Source organism: Ranitomeya imitator, chromosome 2 (genome assembly GCF_032444005.1).
Source record: "Ranitomeya imitator isolate aRanImi1 chromosome 2, aRanImi1.pri, whole genome shotgun sequence".
Lineage (NCBI taxonomy): Eukaryota > Metazoa > Chordata > Amphibia > Anura > Dendrobatidae > Ranitomeya > Ranitomeya imitator.
In genome coordinates this window covers 260728991-260756946 of record NC_091283.1, presented here as the reverse complement: position 1 = coordinate 260756946, position 27956 = coordinate 260728991, and the positions used below count along the sequence as shown (strand labels likewise).

General features: G+C 45.9%; 1 pseudogene; it reads left to right on the top strand.

The window, feature by feature from the left end:
- Positions 1 to 6394, top strand: part of LOC138666370 (oocyte zinc finger protein XlCOF6-like) — a 43512-nt pseudogene extending 37118 nt beyond the window's left edge.
- Positions 6395 to 27956: the final 21562 nt, after the last annotated feature.

Genomic DNA, 27956 nt, shown 5'->3' with positions numbered 1-27956 from the left:
CTCATTTCTGAGCTATCACTGTCGCTGCTACTAAAGCCCTCGAAATCCACATCGCCATCTGGCACTGCACTATCTTCACTGTCAGAACATAAAACTGCATAAGCCTCCTCTGCACTATAATACTGATGGCCATTTTATTCGTTTTTATTTTTTCTGGAAATAGAAAACTCTGATGTGACGTGACCAAATTATTGGGGAGACAATTGAGAAAAGGCTAATTCTTTAGCCTAACCCTAACTTTAGAACAAACCCTAACTTTAGCCTAACAGTAACCCTATTTTTAGTCCCAACACTAACCTTACCAATAGCACTAACCCTAACCTGCCTTATCTGTTTTTTTTTTTTACTTTATAACACGATCGCTGACTGACGCAGCTGTTGGCAGCAGCACTTGTAACACTGTTTCTCCTCTAATCTCTCACAGACAGGAGATCTGAGGAGTAACAGCGTTTTTATGACGCAGATCGCCCGAGGAAAGTTCATTGCTGCAATCAACTGTCCTAGTCATTTGTCTCATTAGCTGGTGTGATGCTGATGTCATCAGGACCTGAACCAGTCAGGTCTCGATGAGGTCGGGGGTCACAGTAAGATTTGTGCGCCGACTGTAGGCAAACGTTGGTGCTGCACAAAGCCCTGCTAGCGCCGATGTTTATCTACTGTTGGCGATCACGAAGTGCTTGAGTTAAGGGTACCATCATTTCTGTCCAGGCCTATTTCATGAGTTGTATTTTTTATTTTTTTTAAATTTTGTGTAAGCATGGTTGAAAAGCAATGTCTGACTTACATTTGTTCATTTTCATAGATTAAAATTTTTTATTCATTATTACTTTTGTCAGATTCATGTTGTTTCTGTGACCATTGTGGGTTTTTCTGTCATTAAACGACGGGTACCAACAATTTAGACCACGTGTGCAGGAGGAATGAATATTTTGACTCCATATCCACTTTCTGGAAATTAGCACGAAGTGGATGTTGGAGAGTGAAAATTACACACCTGCCATTTTATTACCCAGGACATAGTGCTCAGATTGTGCTCCAGGAGACGCACACCGCAAATTAAGTGGAGTCTTCTCACTAGAATATTGGTAAATACAGGGATCCTAAATGTTGTTTGAGCACACTGCAAGACTCAGAAGTGAGAGCAGATTTTGCTGGATTGGTTTATAGAAACGCTGTTGCTTTTCAACAGTCTTTGAGCCACTAATAGTGTGGGAACCTCTGTTTTTCCATTGACAGATGATGGACCTGAGTGGGGACTTGTTTTTTCTGAGATGAGAATTGGTATTATTTTCACCTACATAATATTGATTGGTTTCTTTTTATTTCATATTTGGGAGGCAGAATGAACAAACAGTTGAATGCCACACATTATTGGTTCATCCAACAAGGTTTTCTACTAGACTGTGAACTGTCATTGTCTTGGTAAATAATTAAAGTTTTTTTACATAGCTTGCCATTTTTATGGACAGTTTAAGTAGAAATGTTCAAAAATATAAAACTCTAGGATATTTTATAAAAAAAATGTTTTTTTTATCTTAGCAGATGACTGTACCAGAAGATCAGAGGGACATCTGACATCGTCAATGTTTAAATCTGATGATCTTGAGATCCTACAAGATACAACTGAAGAGATTGCTGTTACTCCAGATATATCATCATTCATTCACAGCTAAGATCTATCATCTGATCCTATGAAACAGGTCCTGTCTTCTGATTCATTACTGACTACTAAGGAAAATCAAAGTCACAAAAGAGGCATTAAAAAACAAACAGCGTCTAAAGCAAAGAAGTCCTTTTCATGTTCAGAATGTGGGAAATATTTTACCCTCAAAGAAAATCTTGTTAGACACCAAAGAATCCACACAGGGGAGAAGCCTTTTTCCTGTTCAGAATGTGGGAAATCTTTGCACGTAAATCACTGATTGTGACTCATCATAGAACTCACACGGGGGAGAAGCCTTTTTCATGTTCAGAATGTGGGAAATGTTTTACCTATAAAGGGAATGTTGATGAACACCAAAGAACCCACACAGGAGAGAAGCCTTTTTCATGTTCAGAATGTGAGAAATGTTTTACCCACAAAGGGAATCTTGTTAGTCACCAGAGAACTCACACAGGGGAGAAGCCTTTTTCATGTTCAGAATGTGGGAAATGTTTTAAATGGAAAATAGATCTTGATAGCCATCAAATAACTCACACTGGGGAGAAGCCTTTTTCCTGTTCAGAATGTGGGAAATGTTTTACCCAGAAAGGGAATCTTGTTAGTCATCAGAGAACTCACACAGGGGAGAAGCCTTTTTCCTGTTCAGAATGTGGGAAATGTTTTATCCTGAAAGCGAATATTGTGACAAATTTTGGACATGGCAAAGGTGGGGGTAGAGATAGAGGAGTTTTTCAAGATTAATGAAGGGAGCGCGGAATGCCATGTAGTGTGGGACACCATGAAAGCGTATTTAAGAGGAATTTTGTTTAGGGACGTCTCAAGACATAAGACAAGGACTAAAGAGCGGGATCAGGGCGTTCTAGAGGAGTTGAAAGCAGCAGAGGCGGCATTGGGGGAACATCGTACTAGGGAATCTCAGAGTCGTATGAGGGCAGCTCAGAGGGAGGTCGATCAGTTATTTTTGAAAAAGGCGGAGAGGTTGAGGGCCTTTCAGAGAGAGACTTTCTACTCGGAGGGGGAGAAGGTGGGGCACTTGCTCTCGGTAGTGGTGTCCGCGCAAAGAGACTCTTCACATGTCTACTCTATTAAGACGGAGGAGGGAACGTTGGTTACTCAGGGGGAGCAGATCCTGGAAGTGTTTACGAAATTTTATGAAAAATTATATACGTCCAGTGTGGAGAGGGGATCCGAGGATATGGCGAGGTACTTGGAAGAAATTGATCTGCCCCGGTTGAGTGGAGAGGAGTGTGAATTATTGGAGGAACCGATTGGGGAGGAGGAATTGGGGGTGGCTTTGGCGGGTGTTGCGGGGGGTAAGGCTCCGGGATCGGATGGTATTCCAGCTGAAGTTTATAAGACCTTGAAAGAAACTCTGTTGGCCAGGCTGGTGGGGGTGTATAATAGCTCGCTGGAAAGAGGGGAGTTGCCTTTGTCGATGAGAGAGGCTATAGTGGTGGTTATCCCTAAGGCCGACAAAGATCCACTGATGCCAGAATCCTATAGACCAATTTCACTCTTGACTGCTGACATTAAGATTTTGGCAAAAGCCTTGGCAAATAGGTTGAGTAGGGTGATAGACAAATTGGTACACCCTGACCAGTCAGGCTTCATGCCTAACAAATCAACGGCACTCAACCTGAGAAGGTTGTTCTTAAATCTACAAATCCCTTCGGATAATGTTGGCAAACGGGTTGTGGCATCTTTGGACGCCCACAAGGCCTTTGACTGTGTGGAGTGGAGTTATCTGTGGTCAGTGTTGGAACGTTTGGGGTTTGGACCTAGATTCATCTCATGGGTGCGGCTGTTGTATTCTTCCCCGGTGGCGAAAGTAAGGGTGAATGGCGCCCTCTCTGAGACTTTCTCTTTGTCTAGGGGAACTAGACAGGGCTGTCCTTTGTCCCCGCTGCTTTTTGCCCTGGCGGTGGAACCCCTTGCTGCGAAAATTAGAGGCTCCCGGGAGGTGAGGGGATTTATGTACGGGGATTCGGAAGAAAAGGTAGCGTTATACGCAGATGATATTTTGCTCTTCCTGGAGGACTCGGGGGAATCCCTGACAGGGGCGGAGGCCATTATTGAAGAATTTGGGAGCTACTCTGGCCTGAGAATCAATTGGGAAAAGTCCAATATGATGTTAGTAGATGGGGATTATGAGAATAGTGTAATGAGGGAATCTCATACAAAGTTGAGGTTGGTGGATAAATTTAAATATCTGGGGATTCAGATCGCGTTACCTCTGACAAGTTTTGAGGAACTAAATTTGGCGCCACTATTGCGGAAGATATGTATTAAGGTTCAGGCGTGGAAAAAGTTACACTTATCGGTCATTGGTAGAATAAATCTAATAAAGATGATTGTGATGCCGCAACTTCTCTACGTGCTGCACAACTCCCCTATATGGATATCGCAGAATAGATTTCGGAGGATTAGATCTTTGTTTGGCGAGCTGATTTGGGGCGGGAAAAGTCCTAGATTTAAACAGGAAATTCTACAAAGACCAAAGACGGAGGGGGGAGTGGCACTGCCTAACCCATGGTTATACTTTTTGGCTTCACAATGTCAACATTTTAGGGGATGGGGTGTGGAATCGGGTTGGGAGCGGACACCCTGCAGTCTGAGGAAATTGATTGGGTCAAAGGTACTAACTGAGGGTTTGGAGGGTGGGCATTTCCGAGAGAAGGGTACTAAATTCTGCACTATTAGGCTTATCCATAAGGTTTGGGACAAAGTTAAAGGAATTAGGGGTGTGAGGGCACTTACTATGTTTTCGCCCATATGGAATAATTGTCTTTTGCAGGAGTTTAGACAGATGGAGGGATTCCATGTTTGGAAGGGAGCGGGAATCTCTCGGATAAGCCAAGTCTTGCTCCAAGGTAGAATTAAGAACTTCAAAACATTACAGGAGGAATTTCGGCTACCCAGCTCTGAACTGTACCAATATAACCGCATCTCTCATGCATATCGGGCACAATGTAAGAGGGGGCCTATGGAGATCCAGGTGGATCTAATGCTAGATTTTATCCTCATGGGGGAAGGCACGAAAGGGGTGATCTCAGCAATATATGAATTCCTTCTATTTTCCTTTTTAGAGGGGCACCCTATCAGAGCCAGAGCGAAGTGGGAGGCAGACTTGGGGGCGATTGACGGCGATCAGTGGGACTCAATATTGGAATACGTGCCCAGGATCTCGATGAGTGAGCCTGGGAGGCTGTCACAGCTGTTGGTTATTCATAGGGCTTATAGAACTCCGGACATGTTGTACAAAGCTGGTCTAAGACCTAACTCCGAGTGCCCTAGGTGCTCGCAGTCCGAGGCGGGTATCCTCCATATGATGTGGCAGTGCCCCAGGTTGTCCTCATTTTGGATCGTGGTGCTAAATAAAGTGGGACTAACATACAAATGTTCGATACCACGGGACCCTCTGGTATGCATATTGGGTTACGTGGAGGAGATTGTAACTGATAACTCGTACAAAACAGTTATTGCGAGATTACTGTTTATTGCCCGAAAGTTGATCGCTAAGTTTTGGATAAGGGTAGAGCCACCAACGAGAAGAGATTTCATGACACAAGTGGACTATATCGTGGCATTGGAGAAGAGCATTTATTCTAAAAGAAACAAGATGGACCTTTTCAACAAGTTGTGGAATCCTTGGCTTGAGTCGACGTGATCTGGAGATTGTTTTCTAGCTTTTGGGTACTCTGCCCCCGTGGGAGCAGTACTGACATGACACCTTCTTGCTTCTTGTTCTTGGTTAAGGATAGACGTTTGGGAGGATCGGAGTGGTTCTTGGTGGGTCTCCGGGGGTGTGGGGGAGGGGAGGGAGGCTGGTTTGGGATTAAAAAGTTTGTTGAAAATGCAGAACATATGTATGTACTGTTTACAGCAATGTAATCTACTTATATTTTTCTTACTGTTTAATAAAAATATTTGATTTAAAAAAAAGAAAGCGAATATTGTTAGTCATCAGAGATCTCACACAGGGGAGAAGCCTTTTTCCTGTTCTGAATGTGGGAAATGTTTTAACCAGAAAGGGAATCTTGTTAGTCATCAGAGAATTCACACAGGGGAGAAGCCTTTTTCCTGTTCAGAATGTGGGAAATGTTTTATCCTGAAAGCGAATATTGTTAGTCATCAGAGAACTCACACAGGGGAGAATCCTTTTTCCTGTTCTGAATGCGGGAAATGTTTTAACCAGAAAAGGAATCTTGTTAGACATCAGAGAACTCATACAGAGGAGAAGCCTTTTTCCTGTTCAGAATGTGGGAAATATTTTAAATGGAAAATAGATCTTGATAGCCATCATAGAACCCACACAGGAGAGAAGCCTTTTTCCTGTTCAGAATGTGGGAAATGTTTTAACCATAAAGGGAATCTTGCTAGTCACCAGAGAACTCACACAGGGGAGAAGCCTTTTTCCTGTTCAGAATGTGGGAAATATTTTAACCAGAAAGGGAATCTTATTAGTCACTGGAGAACTCACACAGGGGAGAAGCCTTTTTCCTGTTCAGAATGTGGGAAATGTTTTACCTACAAAGGGCATCTTGTTAGTCACCAGAGAGCTCACACAGGGGAGAAGCCTTTTTCCTGCTCAGAATGTGGGAAATGTTTTAAATGGAAAGCACTTCTTGTTAGACATCAGAGCAGTCACACAGAGGGGAAGCCTTTTTCATTTTGTTAATGTGGAAAATATTTTACTTGGAAATCAACTGTTAATAAACATCAGAGATGTCACATAGCGAAGAAGCCTTTTTATGTTCATAATGTTGGAATAGTTTTACCAAAATTGAATCTTCTGAAATTGGTTGTCTCTTGTCATTCCTCATGTTTGCTGAAAAAAAGGATAAAACTAAACTTTATTAATTCCAAATGTGAAACTATACTCAAAATTCACCCGCTGAAGGTTAGTCAGTAGGTGACTAATAGAAAAAGCATGTATATAGGGTGAGGTGATGTATACACACTCACTCGCCAAGCCTCTCATTTCATTTTTCCTCACCAAAGGCAACTAATCAGTAGACTATTTAATATTGACCTATATTCAAGCGAGTACCTGTCTCCCTCGTCCCTGTCTCCCCCCGTCCCTGTCGTCCCGTCTCTGTCTCCCCCCTGTCCCGTCCCTGTCTACTCTGTCCCATCCCTGTCTCCCCCCGTCCCGTCCATCTCTCCCCATCCCTGTCTTCCCCGTCCCTGTCTCCCACTGTCCCATCCCTGTCTCGTCCTATCCCTGCCTCCACCCATCCGTCTCCCCCGTTCCTGTCTCCCCCCCGTCCGTCCCTGTCTCCCCCCTCGTCCTGTCCCTGTCTCCCCTGTCCCGTCCCTGTCTCCCCCCGTCTCGTCCGTCTCTCCCCGTCCCTGTCTCCCACCGTCCTGTCCCTGTCTCGTCCCATCCCTGCCTCCCCCCGTCCCTGTCTCCCCCGTCTGTCCCTGTCTCCCCCTCGTCCTGTCCCTGTCTCCCCCATCCCGTCCCTGTCTTCCCCAGTCACTGTCTCCCCGTCCCTGTCTCCCCCTCCCCCATCCCTGTCGTCCCATCCCTGCCTCCCCCCATCCGTGTCCCGTCCCTGTCTCCCCCCATCCCTGTCCCTGTCTTGCCCCTGTCTCCTGTCCCATCCCTGTCTCCCCCATCCCCGTCCCTGTATCCCTCGTCCCATCCCTGTCTCCCCCGTCCCTGTCTCCCCCTGTCCCTGTGCCCCCCTTCATGTCCCTGTCCCCCCCCTCTCCCATCTCGTCCATTCCCGCTTTCCCGTTCCCCCCCCGGAATTTTGTGTTAAGCATCGCAATACAACTTTTGCAGCTAAAGCACAGGGGACTTTGATAGAAAATGTGTTTTGCTTTTTTGTCATTCTCTAATGTCTTTAATGTTTAATTCATTGTTTTGATCTCTAAAACTCTTTATTATTCATTTGTATGTGTATATATATATATATATATATATATATATATATACATATGTATATATATATATATATATATATAATTGTCTAAGGGGTACTTCCGTCTGTCTGTCTCGGAAATCCCACATCGCTGATTGGTCTCGCCCAGCTGCCTGTCCTGGCTGCCGCGACCACTCAGCGACGGGCACAGTCAGGCCGAGAATTAGTCCCTCCCTACTTCAGTCCAATCAGTGCCTGGCGCCCGCTCCATACTCTCCTGCCGTCAGTGCCCACTCCATACTCCCGTCCAGTCACCGCTCACACAGGGTTAATGCCAGTGTTAACGGACCGCGTTATGCTGCGGGTAACGCACTCCGTTAACGCCGCTATTAACCCTGTGTGATCAACTTTTTACTATTGATGCTGCCTATGCAACATCAATAGTAAAAAGATGTAATGTAAAAAATAATAAAAAAACACATTCACATTTTCCGTCGTCCGACGATGCGCTCGCGCCTGCCGCCAGCTTCCGTTCCTAGAGATGCATTGCGACATTACCCAGAAGACTTAGCGGTCTCGCGAGAACGCTAAGTCATCTGTTGTGAATTCCGCTCTTGGGCTCCCTCCGGTAGTTGTAAGTGGCACTTTTGTGAGTTCTGCTCTTGGGCTCCCTCTTGTGTTTTCTAGTGGTATGGCTGCTCCTTGGAGTTAGCTGTCTTCAGCTGCTTCCACCTGATCGTCGTTTCTGCTCGGCTATTTAAGCCTGGCTTTTCCTTCAGCTTGTGCCACTTGTAAATGGTTTCTGGTTGGATTCACATCTCTTTGGATTTCCCTGTTATCCTGACCAGTTCAGCTAAGCTAAGTTCTTGCTTGCGCTTTTCTGTCCACAGATTGTGGACTTATCCGTTCTGTGTTTTCTATGTTTGTCCAGCTTATCAGTATGAATTAATTCTGTCTTGCTGGAAGCTCTGGGAGGCAGATTTACCCTCCTGTTGTGAATTCTGTTGTTGAGCTCCCTCCTGTGGTCAGGAAAGGTACTTCGGCTGGTTCTGTCCCTGGACTTTCTCTGGTGGCTGGGGGTGTTTCTGAGTTTCCTTCCACAGGTGACTAGCTTAATTCGTTAGTTGGCTACTCTATTTAACTCCACTTGGATCATTGCTAGATGCCAGCTGTCAATGTTGTACTATGGCTCTAGTTCGCTCCTGGATCGTTCTGGTTTCCAGTTACTCCAGCAGAAGCTAAGTTCCTTTTTACTATTTTGCTTGTTTGCTATTGTTTCTGTCCAGCTTGCTATTGTAAATATTGCCTTGCTTGCTGGAAGCTCTGGGACGCAGAGGGGCGCCCCCCGCACCGTGAGTCGGTGCGGAAGGTTTTTTTTCCCTGCACTCTCTGCGTGGCTTTTGTAGGTTTTTGTGCTGACCGCAAAGTGACCTTTCCTATCCTCTGTCTGTTCAGTAAGTCGGGCCTCTCTTTGCTAAATCTATTTCATCTCTGTGTTTGTGATTTCATCTTGCTCACAGTCTATATATGTGGGGGGCTGCCTTTTCCTTTGGGGAATTTCTCTGAGGCAAGGTAGGCTTATTTTTCCTCTTTAGGGCTAGCTAGTTTCTGAGGCTGTGACGAGTTGCATAGGGAGCCTTAGGAGCAATCCACGGCTATTTTTAGTGTGTGTGATAGGATTAGGGATTGTGGTCAGCAGAGTTCCACTTCCCAGAGCTTGTCCTGTGTTTTTGTGGCTATCAGGTCTTTCCGGGTGCTCTTAACCATCAGGTCCATTGTTGTCCTAACCACCAGGTCATAACAGTACAGCTGGCCCAAAGTATTAATGCATCTCAATAGAGGGATAAGAGAAGTTCTGAGACCATTTTTTTTTCTTTGCAGCGTGTTTTGTCTCATTTCTCCTATACCTCTGGGAGGTTCAGAACACAGGTGTAGACATGGACATTCAAGGTCTGTCCTCTTGGATGGATAATCTCACTACAAGGGTACAAAACATTCAAGATTTTGTGGTTCAGAATCCGATGTCAGAGCCTAGGATTCCAATTCCTGATTTGTTTTTTGGTGATAGATCTAAGTTCTTGAATTTCAAAAATAATTGTAAATTGTTTCTTGCTTTGAAACCTCGCTCCTCAGGTGACTCTGTTCAACAAGTAAAGATCATTATTTCTTTGTTACGTGGCGACCCTCAGGACTGGGCATTTTCCCTTGCGCCAGGAGATCCGGCATTGCGTGATGTTGATGCGTTTTTCCTGGCGCTTGGATTGCTTTATGACGAACCAAATTCAGTGGATCAGGCAGAGAAAGTTTTGCTGATCTGTGTCAGGGTCAGGATGAAGCAGAGACATATTGTCAGAAGTTTAGAAAGTGGTCTGTGCTCACTCAGTGGAATGACTGTGCTCTGGCAGCAATCTTCAGAAAGGGTCTCTCTGAAGCCCTTAAGGATGTCATGGTGGTATTTCCCATGCCTGCTGGTCTGAATGAGTCTATGTCTTTGGCCATTCAGATCGATCGACGCTTGCGTGAGCGTAAAGCTGTGCACCATTTGGCGGTATTATCTGAGCATAGGCCTGAGCCTATGCAATGTGATAGGACTTTGACCAGAGCTGAACGGCAAGAACCCAGACGTCGGAATGGGCTGTGTTTTTACTGTGGTGATTCCACTCATGCTATCTCCGATTGTCCTAAGCGCACTAAGCGGTTCGCTAGGTCTGCCACCATTGGTACGGTACAGTCTAAATTTCTATTGTCCGTTACTCTGATTTGCTCTTTGTCATCCAATTCTGTTATGGCCTTTGTGGATTCAGGCGCTGCTCTGAATTTGATGGACTTGGAGTATGCTAGGCGCTGTGGTTTTTTCTTGGAGCCCTTGCAGTATCCTATTCCATTGAGAGGAATTGATGCTACGCCTTTGGCCAAGAATAAGCCTCAGTACTGGACCCAATTGACCATGTGCATGGCTCCTGCACATCAGGAGGATATCCGCTTTTTGGTGTTGCATAATCTGCATGATGTGGTCGTTTTGGGGTTACCATGGCTACAGGTTCATAATCCAGTACTGGACTGGAAATCTATGTCTGTGTCCAGCTGGGGTTGCCAGGGGGTACATGGTGATGCTCCATTTTTGTCAATTTCGTCTTCCACTCCTTCTGAAGTTCCGGAGTTTTTGTCGGATTATCAGGATGTATTTGATGAGCCCAAAGCCAGTGCCCTACCTCCTCATAGGGATTGCGATTGTGCAATTAATTTGATTCCTGGTAGTAAGTTTCCTAAGGGCCGATTGTTCAATTTATCTGTGCCAGAACACGCCGCTATGCGGAGTTATATAAAGGAATCCTTGGAAAAAGGCCATATTCGCCCGTCGTCATCACCGTTAGGAGCAGGGTTCTTTTTTGTGGCCAAGAAGGATGGTTCTTTGAGACCTTGTATTGATTACCGCCTTCTTAATAAAATTACAGTCAAATTTCAGTATCCTTTGCCGCTGCTGTCTGATTTGTTTGCTCGTATTAAAGGGGCTAGTTGGTTCACCAACATAGATCTTCGAGGGGCGTATAATCTTGTGCGTATTAAACAGGGCGATGAATGGAAAACAGCATTTAATACGCCCGAGGGCCATTTTGAGTACCTGGTTATGCCATTCGGGCTTTCCAATGCTCCATCGGTATTTCAGTCCTTTATGCATGACATCTTCCGAGAGTACCTGGATAAGTTCCTGATTGTGTATTTGGATGATATTTTGGTCTTTTCGGATGATTGGGAGTCTCATGTGAGACAGGTCAGAGTGGTGTTCCGGGTCCTTCGTGCGAATTCCTTGTTTGTGAAGGGGTCAAAGTGTCTCTTTGGAGTTCAGAAGGTTTCGTTTTTGGGGTTCATTTTTTCCCCTTCTACTATCGAGATGGACCCTGTTAAAGTCCAGGCCATTTACGATTGGACTCAGCTGACATCTGTGAAGAGCCTGCAGAAATTCCTGGGCTTTGCTAATTTTTATCGTCGCTTCATCGCTAATTTTTCTAGTGTTGCTAAACCGTTGACTGATTTGACCAAGAAGGGTGCTGATGTGGTCAATTGGACTTCTGCGGCTGTGGAAGCTTTTCAGGAATTGAAGCGTCGTTTTTCTTCTGCCCCTGTGTTGTGCCAGCCAGATGTTTCGCTCCCGTTTCAGGTTGAGGTGGATGCTTCTGAGATTGGAGCAGGGGCTGTTTTGTCACAAAGACGTTCTGATGGCTCGGTGATGAAGCCATGTGCTTTCTTTTCTAGAAAGTTTTCGCCTGCTGAGCGCAATTATGATGTTGGTAATCGGGAGTTGTTGGCCATGAAGTGGGCATTCGAGGAGTGGCGTCATTGGCTTGAAGGAGCCAAGCATCGCGTGGTGGTCTTGACAGATCACAAGAATTTGACTTATCTTGAGTCTGCCAAACGGTTGAATCTGAGACAGGCTCGATGGTCGCTATTTTTCTCCCGTTTTGATTTTGTGGTTTCGTACCTTCCGGGCTCTAAGAATGTGAAGGCTGATGCCCTGTCAAGGAGTTTTGTGCCTGACTCTCCGGGTGTTCCTGAGCCGGCGGGTATTCTCAAAGAGGGGGTAATTTTGTCTGCCATCTCCCCTGATTTGCGGCGGGTGCTGCAAAAATTTCAGGCTGATAGACCTGACCGGTGCCCAGCAGAGAAACTGTTTGTCCCTGATAAATGGACTAGTAGAGTTATCTCTGAGATTCATTGTTCAGTGTTGGCTGGTCATCCTGGAATCTTTGGTACCAGAGATTTGGTGGCTAGATCCTTTTGGTGGCCGTCGTCACGGGATGTGCGTTCTTTTGTGCAGTCCTGTGGGACTTTTGTTCAGGCTAAGCCCTGCTGTTCTCGTGCCAGTGGGTTGCTTTTGCCCTTGCCGGTCCCGAAGAGGCCCTGGACGCATATTTCTATGGATTTTATTTCTGATCTCCCTGTCTCTCAAACGATGTCGGTCATTTGGGTGGTTTGTGATCGCTTTTCTAAGATGGTCCATTTGGTACCCTTGTCTAAATTGCCTTCCTCCTCTGATTTGGTGCCATTGTTTTTCCAGCATGTGGTTCGTTTACATGGCATTCCGGAGAACATCGTTTCTGACAGAGGTTCCCAGTTTGTTTCGAGGTTTTGGCGTTCCTTTTGTGCTAGGATGGGCATTGATTTGTCTTTTTCCTCGGCTTTTCATCCTCAGACAAATGGCCAAACCGAACGAACTTACCAGACTTTGGAAACATATCTGAGATGCTTTGTTTCTGCTGATCAGGATGATTGGGTGTCCTTTTTGCCTTTGGCTGAGTTTGCCCTTAATAATCGGGCCAGCTCGGCTACTTTGGTTTCGCCGTTCTTCTGCAATTCTGGTTTCCACCCTCGTTTCTCTTCAGGGCAGGTTGAGTCTTCGGACTGTCCTGGTGTAGATACTGTGGTGGATAGGTTGCAGCAGATTTGGACTCATGTGGTGGACAATTTGACATTGTCCCAGGAGAAGGCTCAACGTTTCGCTAACTGCCGGAGCTGTGTGGGTCCCCGACTTCGTGTTGGGGATTTGGTTTGGTTGTCGTTTCGTTATGTTCCTATGAAGGTTTCCTCTCCTAAGTTTAAGCCTCGTTTCATTGGTCCGTATAAGATTTCTGAGGTTCTCAATCCTGTGTCATTTCGTTTGGCCCTTCCAGCTTCTTTTGCCATCCATAATGTGTACCATAGGTCGTTGTTGCGGAGATACGTGGCGCCTGTGGTTCCATCCGTTAATCCTCCTGCCCCGGTGTTGGTTGAGGGGGAGTTGGAGTATGTGGTGGAGAAGATTTTGGATTCTCGTATTTCGAGATGGAAACTCCAGTACCTGGTCAAGTGGAAGGGTTATGGTCAGGAAGATAATTCCTGGGTTTTTGCCTCTGATGTTCATGCTGCCAATCTCGTTCGTGCCTTTCATTTGGCTCATCCTGGTCGGCCTGGGGGCTCTGGTGAGGGTTCGGTGACCCCTCCTCAAGGGGGGGTACTGTTGTGAATTCTGTTGTTGAGCTCCCTCCTGTGGTCAGGAATGGTACATCGGCTGGTTCTGCCCATGGACTTTCTCTGGTGGCTGTGGGTGTTTCTGAGTTTCCTTCCACAGGTGACGAGCTTAAATTGTTAGCTGGCTACTCTATTTAACTCCACTTGGATCATTGCTAGATGCCAGCTGTCAATGTTGTATTATGGCTCTAGTTCGCTCCTGGATCGTTCTGGTTTCCAGTTACACCAGCAGAAGCTAAGTTCCTTTTTGCTATTTTGCTTGTTTGCTATTGTTTCTGTCCAGCTTGCTATTGTAAATATTGCCTTGCTTTCTGGAAGCTCTAGGACGCAGAGGGGCGCCCCCCGCACCGTGAGTCGGTGTGGAAGGTTTTTTTTCCCTGCACTCTCTGCGTGGCTTTTGTAGGTTTTTGTGCTGACCACAAAGTGACCTTTCCTATCCTCTGTCTGTTCAGTAAGTCGGGCCTCTCTTTGCTAAATCTATTTCATCTCTGTGTTTGTGATTTCATCTTGCTCACAGTCAATATATGTGGGGGGCTGCCTTTTCCTTTGGGGAATTTCTCTGAGGCAAGGTAGGCTTATTTTTCCTCTTTAGGGCTAGCTAGTTTCTGAGGCTGTGACGAGTTGCATAGGGAGCGTTAGGAGCAATCCACGGCTATTTTTAGTGTGTGTGATAGGATTAGGGATTGCGGTCAGCAGAGTTCCACTTCCCAGAGCTTGTCCTGTGTTTTTGTGGCTATCAGGTCTTTCCGGGTGCTCTTAACCTTCAGGTCCATTGTTGTCCAAACCACCAGGTCATAACACCCTCCACACCTTTAGTCACGTGTGGAGTTTTTAGTAAACTCTGCGTGGATTTTTGTAGTGTTTTATACTGACCGCACAGTATTCCATCCTGTCCTATCTATCTAGCTAGACCGGCCTCCTGTGCTCATTCTTGTTTCATTCTGTGTATGTCTTTTCCCTCTCCACTCACAGTCATTATTTGTGGGGGGCTAATCTATCCTTTGGGGATTTTCTCTGAGGCAAGATAGTTTTCCTGCTTCTATCTTTAGGGGTAGTTAGCTCTTAGGCTGTGTCGAGATGTCTAGGGAGTGACAGGTACATCCCACGGCTACTTCTAGTGAGATGTTGAGCTTAGGGACTGCAGTCAGTACAGATACCACTTCCTTCAGAGCTCGTTCCATGTTGTTCCTAAACCACCGCATCATAACAGTACAAGTGGCCAAAAATGAATTAAATGCATCTCAAAAGAATGAAGAAAAAAAAGTTCTGAACCATTTTTTTTTCTGTGCTCTGTTCTGTCTTTTTTTTCCTCTTGATATCTGGGTGGTGCAGGATATATGCTCTGGCATGGAGGTTCAGGGTTTGTTTTCTTGTGTGGATCAACTTGCTGCAAGAGTCCAGAGTATCTAAGATTATATTGTCCAGACTCCATCTCTAGAGTCTAGAATTCCTACTCCTGATTTGTTTTTTGGGGACAGATCCAAGTTTTTGAACTTTAAAAATAGCTGCAAATTGTTTTTTGCTTTGAAACCCCGTTCTTCTGGTGATCCCATTCAGCAAGTAAAAATCATCATATCCTTGCTGCGTGGTCATCCTCAAGACTGGGCTTTTGCTCTTGAAACAGGGGATCCGGGATTATTGAATGTAGATGCATTTTTTCAAGCGCTCGAATTATTGTATGACGAACCTAACTCTGTAGAGCATGCTGAGAAAACACTGTTGACCCTGTGTCAGGGTCAAGAAGCGGCAGAGTTATACTGCCAGAAATTTAGAAAATGGTCTGTGCTCACTAAATGGAATGAAGAGGCACTGGCTGCTATTTTCAGAAAAGGTCTTTCTGAAACCCTTAAAGATGTTATGGTGGGCTTTCCTACGCCTACCGGTTTGAGCGAATCTATGTCTCTAGCCATTCAGATTGATCGACGTCTGCGCGAGCGCAAAGCTGTGCACCATATGGCAGTATCCTCTGAGCAAAGTCCTGAACCTATGCAACGTGATAGGATTTTGACTAGAATAGAATGGCAGGAATTCAGACGTCAGAATAGGCTGTGTTTTTACTGTGGTGATTCGGCTCATGTTATCTCTGATTGCCCTAAGCGTACTAAGAGAGTCGCTAGGTCTGTTACCATTAGTACTATACAGCCTAAATTTCTCTTATCTGTGACCCTGATTTGCTCATCGTCGTCCTTTTCTGTCATGGCATTTGTGGATTCAGGCGCTGCCCTGAACTTAATGGACTTAGAATTCGCCAGGCGCTGTGGTTTTTCCTTGCAGCCTTTGCAGAGCCCTATTCCTTTGAAGGGCATTGATGCTACACCCTTGGCCAAGGATAAACCTCAGTACTGGACACAGATGACTATGTACATGACTCCTGCACATCAGGAAGATTGCCGTTTTCTGGTGTTGCATAACCTGCATGATGTTGTTGTACTGGGATTTCCATGGTTACAGGAACATAATCCGGTGCTGGATTGGAAAACTATGTCGGTGACTAGTTGGGGTTGTCGAGAAGTACATAGTGACGTTCCTTTGATGTCAATTTCCTCTTCCCCCTCTTCTGAGGTCCCTGAGTTTTTGTCGGATTTCCAGGATGTATTTGATGAGCCCAAGTCCAGTTCCCTCCCTCCACATAGGGACTGTGATTGTGCTATTAACTTGATTCCTGGTTGCAAGTTCCCTAAGGGCCGACTTTTCAATCTGTCTGTGCCAGAGCATGCCGCCATGCGGAGTTATGTTAAGGAATCTTTGGAGAAAGGGCATATTTGGCCCTCTTCGTCACCATTGGGAGCGGGTTTCTTTTTTGTTGCCAAGAAGGATGGCTCCTTGAGACCCTGTATTGATTATCGTCTGCTTAATAAGATCACGGTCAAATTCCAATACCCTTGCCTTTGCTTACTGATTTGTTTGCTCAGATTAAGGGGGCTAGTTGGTTTACTAAGATTGACCTCCGAGGGGCATATAATCTTGTTCGTATTAAACAGGGTGACGAATGGAAAACTGCATTTAATACGCCCGAAGGCCATTTTAAATACCTTGTGATGCCATTTGGGCTCTCTAATGCTCCATCTGTGTTCTAGTCTTTCATGCATGATATTTTCCGCAATTATCTTGATAAATTCATGGTCGTATATTTGGATGATATTTTGATTTTTTCCGATGATTGGGAGTCTCATGTGAAGCAGGTCAGGATGGTGTTCCAGATCCTTTGTGATAATGCTTTATTTGTGAAGGGGTCTAAGTGCCTATTCGGAGTTCAGAAGGTCTCTTTTTTGGGTTTTATTTTTTCTCCCTCGTCTATAGAAATGGATCCTGTTAAGGTCCAGGCTATTCATGACTGGATCCAACCCACATCTGTGAAGGGTCTTCAAAAACTTTTGGGCTTTGCTAATTTCCATCGCCGTTTCATTGCCAACTTTTCCAGTGTGGTTAAGCCCCTTACTGATTTGACGAAGAAAGGCGCTGATGTGACGAATTGGTCCTCTGCGGCTGTTGAGTCCTTTCAGGAGCTTAAGCGCCGATTTACTTCTGCCCCTGTGTTGCGTCAACCGGATGTTTCTCTTCCTTTTCAGGTTGAGGTCGACGCTTCTGAGATTGGGGCAGGGGCCGTTTTGTCTCAGAGGAAGTCTGATGGTTCTTTGATGAAACCATGTGCTTTTTTTCCAGAAAGTTTTCACCTGCGGAACACAATTATGATGTCAGCAATCGGGAGTTGTTGGCTATGAAGTGGGCGTTTGAGGAGTGGCGACATTGGCTTGAGGGAGCTAAACACCGTGTTGTGGTCCTGACCGATCATAAGAATCTGATTTACCTCGAGTCGGCCAAGCGGCTGAATCCTAGACAGGCTCGATGGTCCCTGTATTTCTCCCGTTTTGATTTTGTGGTCTCGTATGTTGTGAATTCTGTGGCTGAATTCACTCCTGTGGTCACAAGTGGTACTGCAGCTTCTGAGCTTCCTCCCTCAGGTGTTCTGGTGAGCTCGTTAACTGCTTCATTACTTAACTCCGCCTGATGCTGCTATCCTTGCTCCTTGTCAATGTTTCAGTGTTGGATCTGAGCTTCTCCTGATTGTTCCTGTGACCTGCTGCTCTGTATAGCTAAGTGCTTTTTGCTTTTTTGTTGCTTTTTTTCTGTCCAGCTTGTCTTTTGTTTTGCTGGAAGCTCTGAGACGCAAAGGGTGTACCGCCGTGCCGTTAGTTCGGCACGGTGGGTTTTTTTTGCCCCCTTTGCGTGGTTTTGCTTTAGGGTTTTTTGTAGACTGCAAAGTTCGCTTTACTGTCCTCGCTCTGTCCTAGAATATCGGGCCCCATTTTGCTGAATCTATTTCATCCCTACGTTTTGTCTTTTCATCTTACTCACAGTCATTATATGTGGGGGGCTGCCTTTTCCTTTGGGGAATTTCTCTGGGGCAAGTCAGGCCTATTTTTCTATCTTCAGGCTAGCTAGTTTCTTAGGCTGTGCCGAGTTGCCTAGGTAGTTGTTAGGCGCAATCCACAGCCGCTTTTAGTTGTGTTTAGGATAGGATCAGGTGTGCAGTCTACAGAGTTTCCACGTCTCAGAGCTCGTTCTTGTAGTTTTGGGTATTTGTCAGATCACTGTGTGCGCTCTGATCGCTAAGCACACTGTGTTTCTGGATTGCCTTCATAACACCTGTCATTAGCAAACATAACACTCGTATCTTCCGGGATCTAAGAATGTTAAGGCTGATGCCCTCTCTAGGAGTTTTTCGCCTGATTCTCCTGGAGTCCTTGAGCCGGTTGGCATTCTTAAGGAGGGGGTGATTCTTTCTGCTATCTCCCCTGATTTGCGGCAGGTGCTTCAGGAATTTCAGGCTGATAGGCCTGACCGCTGTCCAGTAGGGAGACTGTTTGTTCCTGATAGATGGACAAGTAAGGTAATTTCTGAGGTTCATTGTTCAGTGTTGGCTGGTCATCCTGGGATTTTTGGTACCAGAGATTTGGTTGCTAGGTCCTTTTGGTGGCCTTCCTTGTCGCGCGATGTGCGTGCTTTTGTGCAGTCCTGTGGGACTTGCGCCCGGGCCAAGACTTGCTGTTCCCGCGCTAGTGGGTTGCTTTTGCCTTTGCCGGTCCCTGAGAGGCCCTGGACGCATATTTCCATGGATTTTATTTCGGATCTTCTTGTTTCCCAGAAGATGTCTGTTATCTGGGTTGTTTGTGACCGGTTCTCTAAAATGGTCCATCTGGTACCTCTGCCTAAGTTGCCTTCCTCCTCAGATCTGGTTCCATTATTTTTTCAGCATGTGGTTCGTTTGCATGGCATTCCAGAGAATATTGTGTCTGACAGAGGTTCTCAGTTTGTCTCTAGATTTTGGCAGGCCTTTTGTGCTAGGATGGGCATTGATTTGTCTTTTTCTTTGGCGTTTCATCCTCAGACTAATGGCCAAACTGAGCGAACTAATCAGACCTTGGAGACCTATTTGAGATGCTTTGTGTCTGCTGATCAGGATGATTGGGTGTCTTTCTTGCCGTTGGCCGAGTTTGCCCTTAATAATAGGGCTAGTTCGGCTACTTTGGTTTCACCTTTCTTTTGTAATTTTGGTTTTCATCCTCGTTTTTCTTCTGGGCAGGTTGAGCCTTCTGATTGTCCTGGTGTTGATTCTGTGGTGGACAGGCTGCAGCAGATTTGGAGTCATGTGGTGGACAATTTGACGTTGTCTCAGGAAAGGGCTCAACGTTTTGCTAACCGCCGTCGGTGTGTTGGTCCCCGGCTTCGTGTGGGGGATTTGTTTGGTTGTCTTCTCGTCATGTTCCTATGAAGGTTTCTTCTCCTAAATTTAAGCCTCGGTTTATTGGTCCTTATAAAATTTCTGAATTTATTAATTCAGTGTCTTTTCGTTTGGCTCTTCCTGCCTCTTTTTCCATTCATGTTTTCCATAGATCTTTGTTGCGGAGATATGTGGTGCCCGTTGTTCCCTCGGTTGACCCTCCTGCCCCGGTGTTGGTTGAGGGAGAGTTGGAATATGAGGTTGAGAAGATTTTGGATTCTCGTTTTTCGAGGCGGAGGCTTCAGTATCTTGTCAAGTGGAAGGGTTATGGCCAGGAGGATAATTCTTGGGTTGTTGCCTCCGATGTCCATGCCACCGATTTGGTTCATGCTTTTCACTTAGCTCATCCTGATCTGCCTGGGGGCTCTGGTGTGGGTTCGGTGACCCCTCCTCAAGGGGGGGGGGTACTGTTGTGAATTCTGCTCTTGGGCTCCCTCCGGAGGTTGTAAGTGGCACTTTTGTGAGTTCTGCTCTTGGGCTCCCTCTTGTGGTTTCTAGTGGTATGGCTGCTCCTTGGAGTTAGCTGTCTTCAGCTGCTTCCACCTGATCGTCGTTTCTGCTCGGCTATTTAAGCCTGGCTTTTCCTTCCGCTTGTGCCACTTGTAAATGGTTTCTGGTTGGATTCACATCTCTTTGGATTTCCCTGTTATCCTGACCAGTTCAGCTAAGCTAAGTTCTTGCTTGCGCTTTTCTGTCCACAGATTGTGGACTTATCCGTTCTGTGTTTTCTATGTTTGTCCAGCTTATCTGTATGAATTAATTCTGTCTTGCTGGAAGCTCTGGGAGGCAGATTTACCCTCCACACCTTTAGTCAGGTGTGGAGTTTTTAGTAAACTCTGCGTGGATTTTTGTAGTGTTTTATACTGACTGCACAGTATTCCATCCTGTCCTATCTATCTAGCTAGATCGGCCTCCTGTGCTCATTCTGGTTTCATTCTGTGTATGTCTTTTCCCTCTCCACTCAGTCATTATTTGTGGGGGGCTAATCTATCCTTTGGGGATTTTCTCTGAGGCAAGATAGTTTTCCTGCTTCTATCTTTAGGGGTAGTTAGCACTTAGGCTGTGTCGAGATGTCTAGGGAGTGACAGGTACATCCCACGGCTACTTCTAGTGTGGTGTTGAGCTTAGGGACTGCGGTCAGTACAGATACCACTTCCTTCAGAGCTCGTTCCATGTTGCTCCTAAACCACCGCATCATAACAGTCATCTGGGTAATTTTGCAATGCATCCTGGGTATGGAAGATGGCGGCAGCCGCGCGCGCATCGGCACAGCTTTGCTGGATACCGGCGGGTGAGTATATAACTATTTTTTATTTTAAATATTTTTTTTTAACAGGGATATGGTGCCCACACTGCTATATACTAAGTGGGCTGTTTTATATACCACGTGGCTGCTATATACTACGTGGCCACTGCTGCATACTACGTGGCCAGTGTTATATACTATGTGGGCTGTGTTATATACTAATTGGGCTGTGTTATATACTGCGTGACTGCTATATACTACGTGGCCAGTGTTACATACTATGTGGGCTGTGCTATATATTACGTAGCCAGTGTTACATACTGCGTGGCCAGTTTTAGATACTATGTGGGCTGTGTGTTATATATTGCATGGGCTGTGTTATATACTGCGTGGCCTGTGTTAACGCATCAGGTATTCTACAATATGTATGTATGTATATAGCAGCCGCATAGTATATAGCACAGGCCACGTAGTATTTGTCTGCTATTTACTACATGGCTCCTATATACAACGTGGCCTGTGCTATATACTATGTAGCTGCTATATATATATATAAACATACATACATATTCTAGAATACCCGATGCGTTAGAATCGGGCCACCATCTATTAGTTATATATTTCTCTTTTTTTATTTCTAACTATTTGACTTGTAATAAGATAGTGTGACAGCTATAAGTTGAATTTTCATTTCTATAATTCTAAAGCTCGGGGTGACATTAGTGGAGAGTAATGCAGTTGGATCTGTATCAGGCTGAGTTTACACAATGCGGTTTATTGGGGAAACTATCTGCAGAGACATCCTCACCAGTAGACCAGATCTGCACTAACATGTAGCCCATACAGATGGACTACCTGTATGTTTGGTTTTTTTTTGTTTTTTTTTTAATCCATAATTTTTTTTTCTTAAAAAGTTATAAGCTGCTTTTCGCTGAGGGTCTGACTGCTGCTGCCACAACTGATTGGACAGGCTATGGCAGATTTTCCAGAGGAAAAATGTATCTTTGTAATGTTAGGCAATATTCACATTTTTATTTTTTTTGTACTAATGGTTTACAAAATTCTGACGACCTGTGACAGAGCTGGCATGAATGTGTCGCATGTAGTGATGAGCGAGTATACTCGTTGCTCGGGTTTTCCCAAGCATGCTCAAGTGATCTCCGAATATTTGTTATTGCTCAGAGATATAGTTTTCATCGCCCCTGATAGCTGCATTGCTGTTTGCACGCCGCTGTGCAAACCAACTGCTTTTTTAAAAGCAAAAAACCTGTTGCTCCTTTCTGCACAGTTATCTTGTTTATTTGTCCACACTTTTGTGTGCAACAGTCCTTTTTATTGCTGCCATACTTGTCCTGAGATCATTGTAGGGAGATTGAAATTGTACTACAGCCCTTGTATTTTTTCATATATCTTCCAGCCACTTTCTGCCACATACATAGTGTTGTTTTACACACAGGGCCTGAGTTTTGGTTCAGTCTCCCTCGCTCAATCTGACTCTGTACAAAGAGTTACTGCTGCTTTTCCTGCTTCTGCCATTGAAGCCAGTGCTGGGCAGCGGCGACGCTTCTAGGACTAAGTCCTGCTTTTCTCGTTCTGAGCATGCCCAGAGTAAGATCTCTCAGTGGAGATCGAGGGTCACATGTTCAGATACTGCAGCTAAATCCATTGGTCCTCCAGGAAGGTCCTATAGGTGCTCAGGCTCTGTTGCAGCCTCTCATTGGTCCTTCTAGGAAGGTCCTGTACTTGCTGCAACTATTTAAGGCTCGCATGGCCGCACGACCATGCGCTAGTATCTTTCTAAGTTATGTGCTTTGCGCCAGTGTGGTCATGTAAGATTGTGTTCAGGGACCCGGCTGAAATAAGCCCCTAGAATGCTGGCACCTCCGGTGAGGAGATTGTGTGATTGTATGTATTCAGGGACCTGGCTGAAATAAGCCCCTAGAATGCTGGTACCTCTGGCGAGGAGTTTTGTGTGCATGCATGACCAATGACTGCTCTCAGTTGGGCAGTTAGCCTGTGCCTCTGTGAAGTCTAACAGGGCGCAGTGCTTTGCTTTCACAGGTACTCTGTGAAATAACAGAGCTAGTTCATACCACCATTGCTAGCAGCAGGTTCTCCTTCACGGTGGACCCTGTGCTGCGAACGCATCAATAACAATAAAACATCTATATTTACTTGGTGCGTTCCGCTAGCCCTAACAGTTAGTTTGTCGTATATCAGCCAGCCACTTTCTGCCACTTAGATTGCGATGTTATATACACTGGGCCTGAGTTGTGGTTCAGTCTCCCAAAAAAAAGAGGGAGATTCAAATTCTCACAAAGTGGATATACTTCTGTACTGTTAGTTTGTCGTATATCAGACAGCCACTTTCAGCCACTTACATTGTGTTGTTTTTTGCACAGGGCCTGATTTTTTGTTCAGTCTCCCCCCAAAAAAGGTAGATTTAAAATATCAACACGTTTATATACACCTTCTACCTGGTTTTACAATATCATATAACGGTTGTTATTTTTGGTTAGATTTTCCAAAAAATGAGGAAGTCAGGTGGAAGAGGCCGTGGGCGGTGGTTGCGAGCTGGTACTGATGGTGGTGGTGGTGCATCTGGTGGTAGTGGAAAAAGCACAATAGCACCTAAGACTGGAGGTGTTGAGCCAGCGTCATCGTCTGGCTACACAAGGCCTCGAAGGCTCCCTTATCTGGGAGTAGGAAAACGGCTTTTAAAGCCGGAGCAGCAGGAAAAAGTTTTGGCTTTCCTTGCTGACTCAGCCTCTAGCTCTTTCGCCTCCTCTTCAGAAAATTCCAAATATAAAAGCAGCGAGCCATCAGTGGATGCTCCCAGTCAGGAACAAGACATTTCCTTGTGTCCTTCACCCAAACCAAAAGTGAAGGATGCGTCACTACAGGTTACTCCATGGAGCTCTTTACACATACCGTGCCTGGGTTAGAATGGGAAATTGTTAACTGCCCATTACAAGATGAATCGGACATGGAGTGCACTGATGCACAGCCACAGCTAGATTATAATGCTGTTCCATTGACTCGGATCACTACATTGCCCTCGCAGTGTACTGAGCCAGAATCTAACCCTGATGAGACTATGGTGCCCCGTCCCGAACGCTATAGCACCTTACACGGTGACACCGAGGAAGGTGCACATGACATTGAAGAGGAGGTGATAGATGACCCAGTTGTTGACCCAGATTGGCAGCCATTGGGGGAAGAGGGTGCCGCTGGCAGTACCTCAGAAGCGGAGGAGGATGATCCGCAGCAGCCATCTACATCGCAACAGCTGTCATCTGGCTGGCCCGTATCAGGCCAAAAAAGGTTTGTCAAAAACAGTTTTAGGACAGCGTGGCCATCCGGTGAAAGTAGCACAGCGTGCAATGCCTGAAAAGGTATTCTATAGTAGGAAAAGTGCAGTGTGGCAATTTTTTAACCAAGATCCGAATGATCAGTCAAAAGTTATCTGTAATGCTCAAAGACCTTTAGAAGAGGGAATCTTCAAAATTTAAATACAACGTGCATGCTTAGACATTTAACCAGCATGCACTTGCAAGCCTGGACTAATTACCAAACATTCCGTACCGTTGGTGCACCTGCTCAGAATGAAGGTAGTCAGCAACGCTACATTGCTTCCCTCACTGTAAGCCCACAGGTTAGGACACCACCAGCAGCAAAATTGGAGGTATCGTCGCAAGGCCAAAGCAGTCAGGGAATTACAAGGTTATTGGTAGGAAACACTGTAGGCCAACATCGAGAATACCATCACCAACCCTCTCTCAATCCACGATGTCAACCACCCCCACCGCTAGTTCCACCATACACACCTCTCCAGTCCAGCTCACCCTACAAGAGACTCTCGTTAGGAAAAGAAAGTACTCATCCTCTCATCCGCGTACACAGGGTTTAAACGCCCTTATTGCTAGAATAATCTCGCTAGAGATGATTCCCTACCAGTTGGTTGAAAGCGAAGCTTTCAAAGCCCTGATGGCCTATGCAGTACCAAGCTATGGCCTACCCAGTCGACACTTCTTTGTGAGGAAAGCCATCCCAGCCCTTCACCAGCATGTCAAAGACCGCATTGTCCATGCACTGAGCCAATCAGTCCGTAGAAAGGTGCACCTCACAACAGATGCATGGCCAGGGACGTTACGTGTCCATCACAGCACACTGGGTTAAAGTAGTGGATGCAGCGTCCACAGGGGACAGCCATAGTGGGACAGTTCTACCTAGCCCATGGTCTAGGAAACAGTTGGCTGTAGGCGTTCGCCACCCCTCCTCCAGAAGCGAAAGCTCGTCCACAGAGCGTAGTCGCACGACCACTCCATCCGCAGCTGCCAGTGTTGCACACGAGGTGTCCCATTATCGAACAGCTAGTGGTAAGCGTCAGCAGGCTGTGTTAGAAATGAGGTGTTTGGGCGACAACAGACACACCGCGGAAGTACTGACCGAGTACTTGCAGCAACAAACTCAGTCATGGCTGGGCAGTGTACATCTTGAGGCAGGCAAAGTAGTCAGTGATAACGGACGGAATTTTATGGCTGCCATAGCCCTTTCAGAACTTAAACACATACCTTGCCTTGCTCACACCTTGAACCTGGTGGTGCAGTGCTTCCTCAAAAATTATCCAGAGTTACCAGCCCTGCTCCTGAAGGTGCAAAGACATCCGCCGGTCTCCCGTACACTCCAGCCGTATGCTGAACCATCAGCGATCCCTGAATCTTCCTCAGCACCGCCTAATAATCGACGTTGCAACAAGGTGGAACTCCACACTGCACATGGTTCAGAGGCTGTGCGAACAGGCGTGCTGTAATTAATTTGTGGGAGGATACACATACACGGGCAGGCAGTTGGATGGGAGACATGGAGTTGTATGGTGTGCAGTGGTCAAACCTCCAAGACCTCTGTCAAGTCCTTCAGTGTTTTGAGTAATGCACACGGCTGGTAAGTGCAGACGACACCATCACAAGCATGAGCATCCCACTAATGCGTCTGCTGATGCAAAGTTTAACGCACATTAAGGAGCTGGCGTCTGGCGCTGAGGAGGAGGGAAGCCTTGATGACAGTCAGCCATTGTCTGCTCAGGGAACTCTCCTGGACGAGGTGGCGGACGAAGAGGAGGAGGATAATGGGAAGGAATATTTATAGGGGGAGGATGCTACACAGGAGGAAATAGAAACTGGTGGCGTTGCAAGGTCAGGTACAGGGTTTTTGTGGGACATAAGTGATGTTGATTTGCAAGAAAGTGCTCCTCAATCCAGCACAAGCAGTGAATTGACACCTGGAACATTGGCCCACATGGCTGAGTATGCCTTGCGTATCCTAAAAAGGGACCCCCGCATTATCAAAATGATGACCGATGATGATTACTGGTTGGCCTGCCTCCTGGATCCATGATATAAAGGGAAATTACAAAATATCATGCCACATGAGAACCTTGAACTACCAAACAAGCAACTCTTGTAGACCGTTTGGTTCAGGCATTCCCAGCACACAGCGGCAGTGATGGTTCTCACACGAGCCGTAGGGGGCAACATGGCAGAGGTATTAGAGGTGCACAAATCCGAAGTGGCGTTGGAGAGAGGGGTTTTATGACCAGGTTGTGGAGTGATTTCGCAATGACCGCTGACAGGACAGGTACTGCAGCATCAATTCAAAGTGACAGGAGACATTTGTCCAGTATGGTTACTAACTATTTTTCATCCCTAATCGATGTTCTCCCTCAACCGTCATTCCCATTTGATTACTGGGCATCCAAAATAGACACCTGGCCTGAATTGGCAGAATATGCATTACAGGAGCTCGCTTGCCCTGCTTCTACTGTGCTATCAGAAAGAGTCTTCAGTGCTGCTGGTTCAATACTGACCAAAAAAAGGACATGTCTGGCTACCCGAAATGTTAATGATCTAACCTTCATTAAAATGAACCAAGTATGGATTTAAAATTATTTTGCCCCACCTTCTCTTGCTGACACGTAGCTTGCCTGAAAAATGTCTTGCTTTTGGCCTCCTCTTACTGACTTCTCCAATTCCGCCATTTGCAGCTGCTGAATGTCCACCATAGGCCATTTTTATACCTCCCTAAATGGGCTGACTCCCCCCACAGGGCCGTGGTCACCACTTGGCGCAAGCACCCGTGCGAGTGCCGTTTGCCTGGACAGGTGGGTGCGCCCACTCTTGGGCGACGGCACTGGCACAGGGTCCCTCATAGTACAATGAAGTGTCTCTGACGGTGGTGGTGCACCACCAACGTCAGACACACTGTCGTAATATGAGGGGCCCTGTGCTAGTACCGCCGCCCACGAGAGAGTGTTCCCCCAGCTCGAACAGTGCTCTACCACTTGCAATACTTACCTCTCCCTGCTCCACCACTGTGAAGTCTGTGCTGTTAAATCCTTCAATAGCACTGCCAATACAAATTTGTTTAAATGATAGATGATAGTTAAAATATACAGGGGCCCTGGCCTCCATTTTGACCAGTTAATACTTTGCGCCTACTTCCGCTATCTGCTACTCAGCAGAGGAGCCCACCCCAGTACCTAGCTATGCCGCCTGTTTAGTCCTGTTACCAATTTTCAACTGCTTTTAGCCTACTTTTTTATTTTGGGCCTACTAACTGTGTCTGCGCCAATCATTACAGTTGTCCTCCACTGAACAAAGCAATGCCGTCCTGTTACCAATTTTGAACTGCATTTAGCATACTTTTTTATTTTGGGCTTACAAACTGTGTCTGCACCACTCATTACAGTTGTCCTCCACTGAACAAAGCTATGCTGCCTGTTTAGTCCTGTTACCAATTTTGAACTGCTTTTAGCCTTCTTTTGTATTTGGGCCTACTAACCGTGTCTGCGCCACTCATTACAGTTGTCCTCCACTGAACAAAGCTATGCCGCCTGTTTAGTCCTGTTACCAATTTTGAACTGCTTTTAGCCTTCTTTTGTATTTGGGCCTACTAACCGAGTCTGCGCCACTCATTACAGTTGTCCTCCACTGAACAAAGCTATGCCGCTTGTTTAGTCCTGTTGCCAATTTTGAACTGCTTTTAGCCTTCTTTTGTATTTGGGCCAACTAACTGTGTCTGCGCCACTCATTACAGTTGACCTCCACTGAACAAAGCAATGCCGCCTGTTTAGTCCTGTTACCAATTTTTAACTGCTTTTAGCCTACTTTTTTATTTTGGGCCTACTAACTGTGTCTGCGCCACTCATTACATTTGTCCTCCACTGAACAAAGCAATGCCATCCTGTTACCAATTTTGAACTGCATTTAGCCTACTTTATTACTTGGGCCTATATCTGTGTTTCCTCCTCATCCTGCCCATTGCCCAGCCACTGCTAGATGAGTCTGCTGATACATTGACCCAGACCACTACATTCCCCTTGCACTCTAC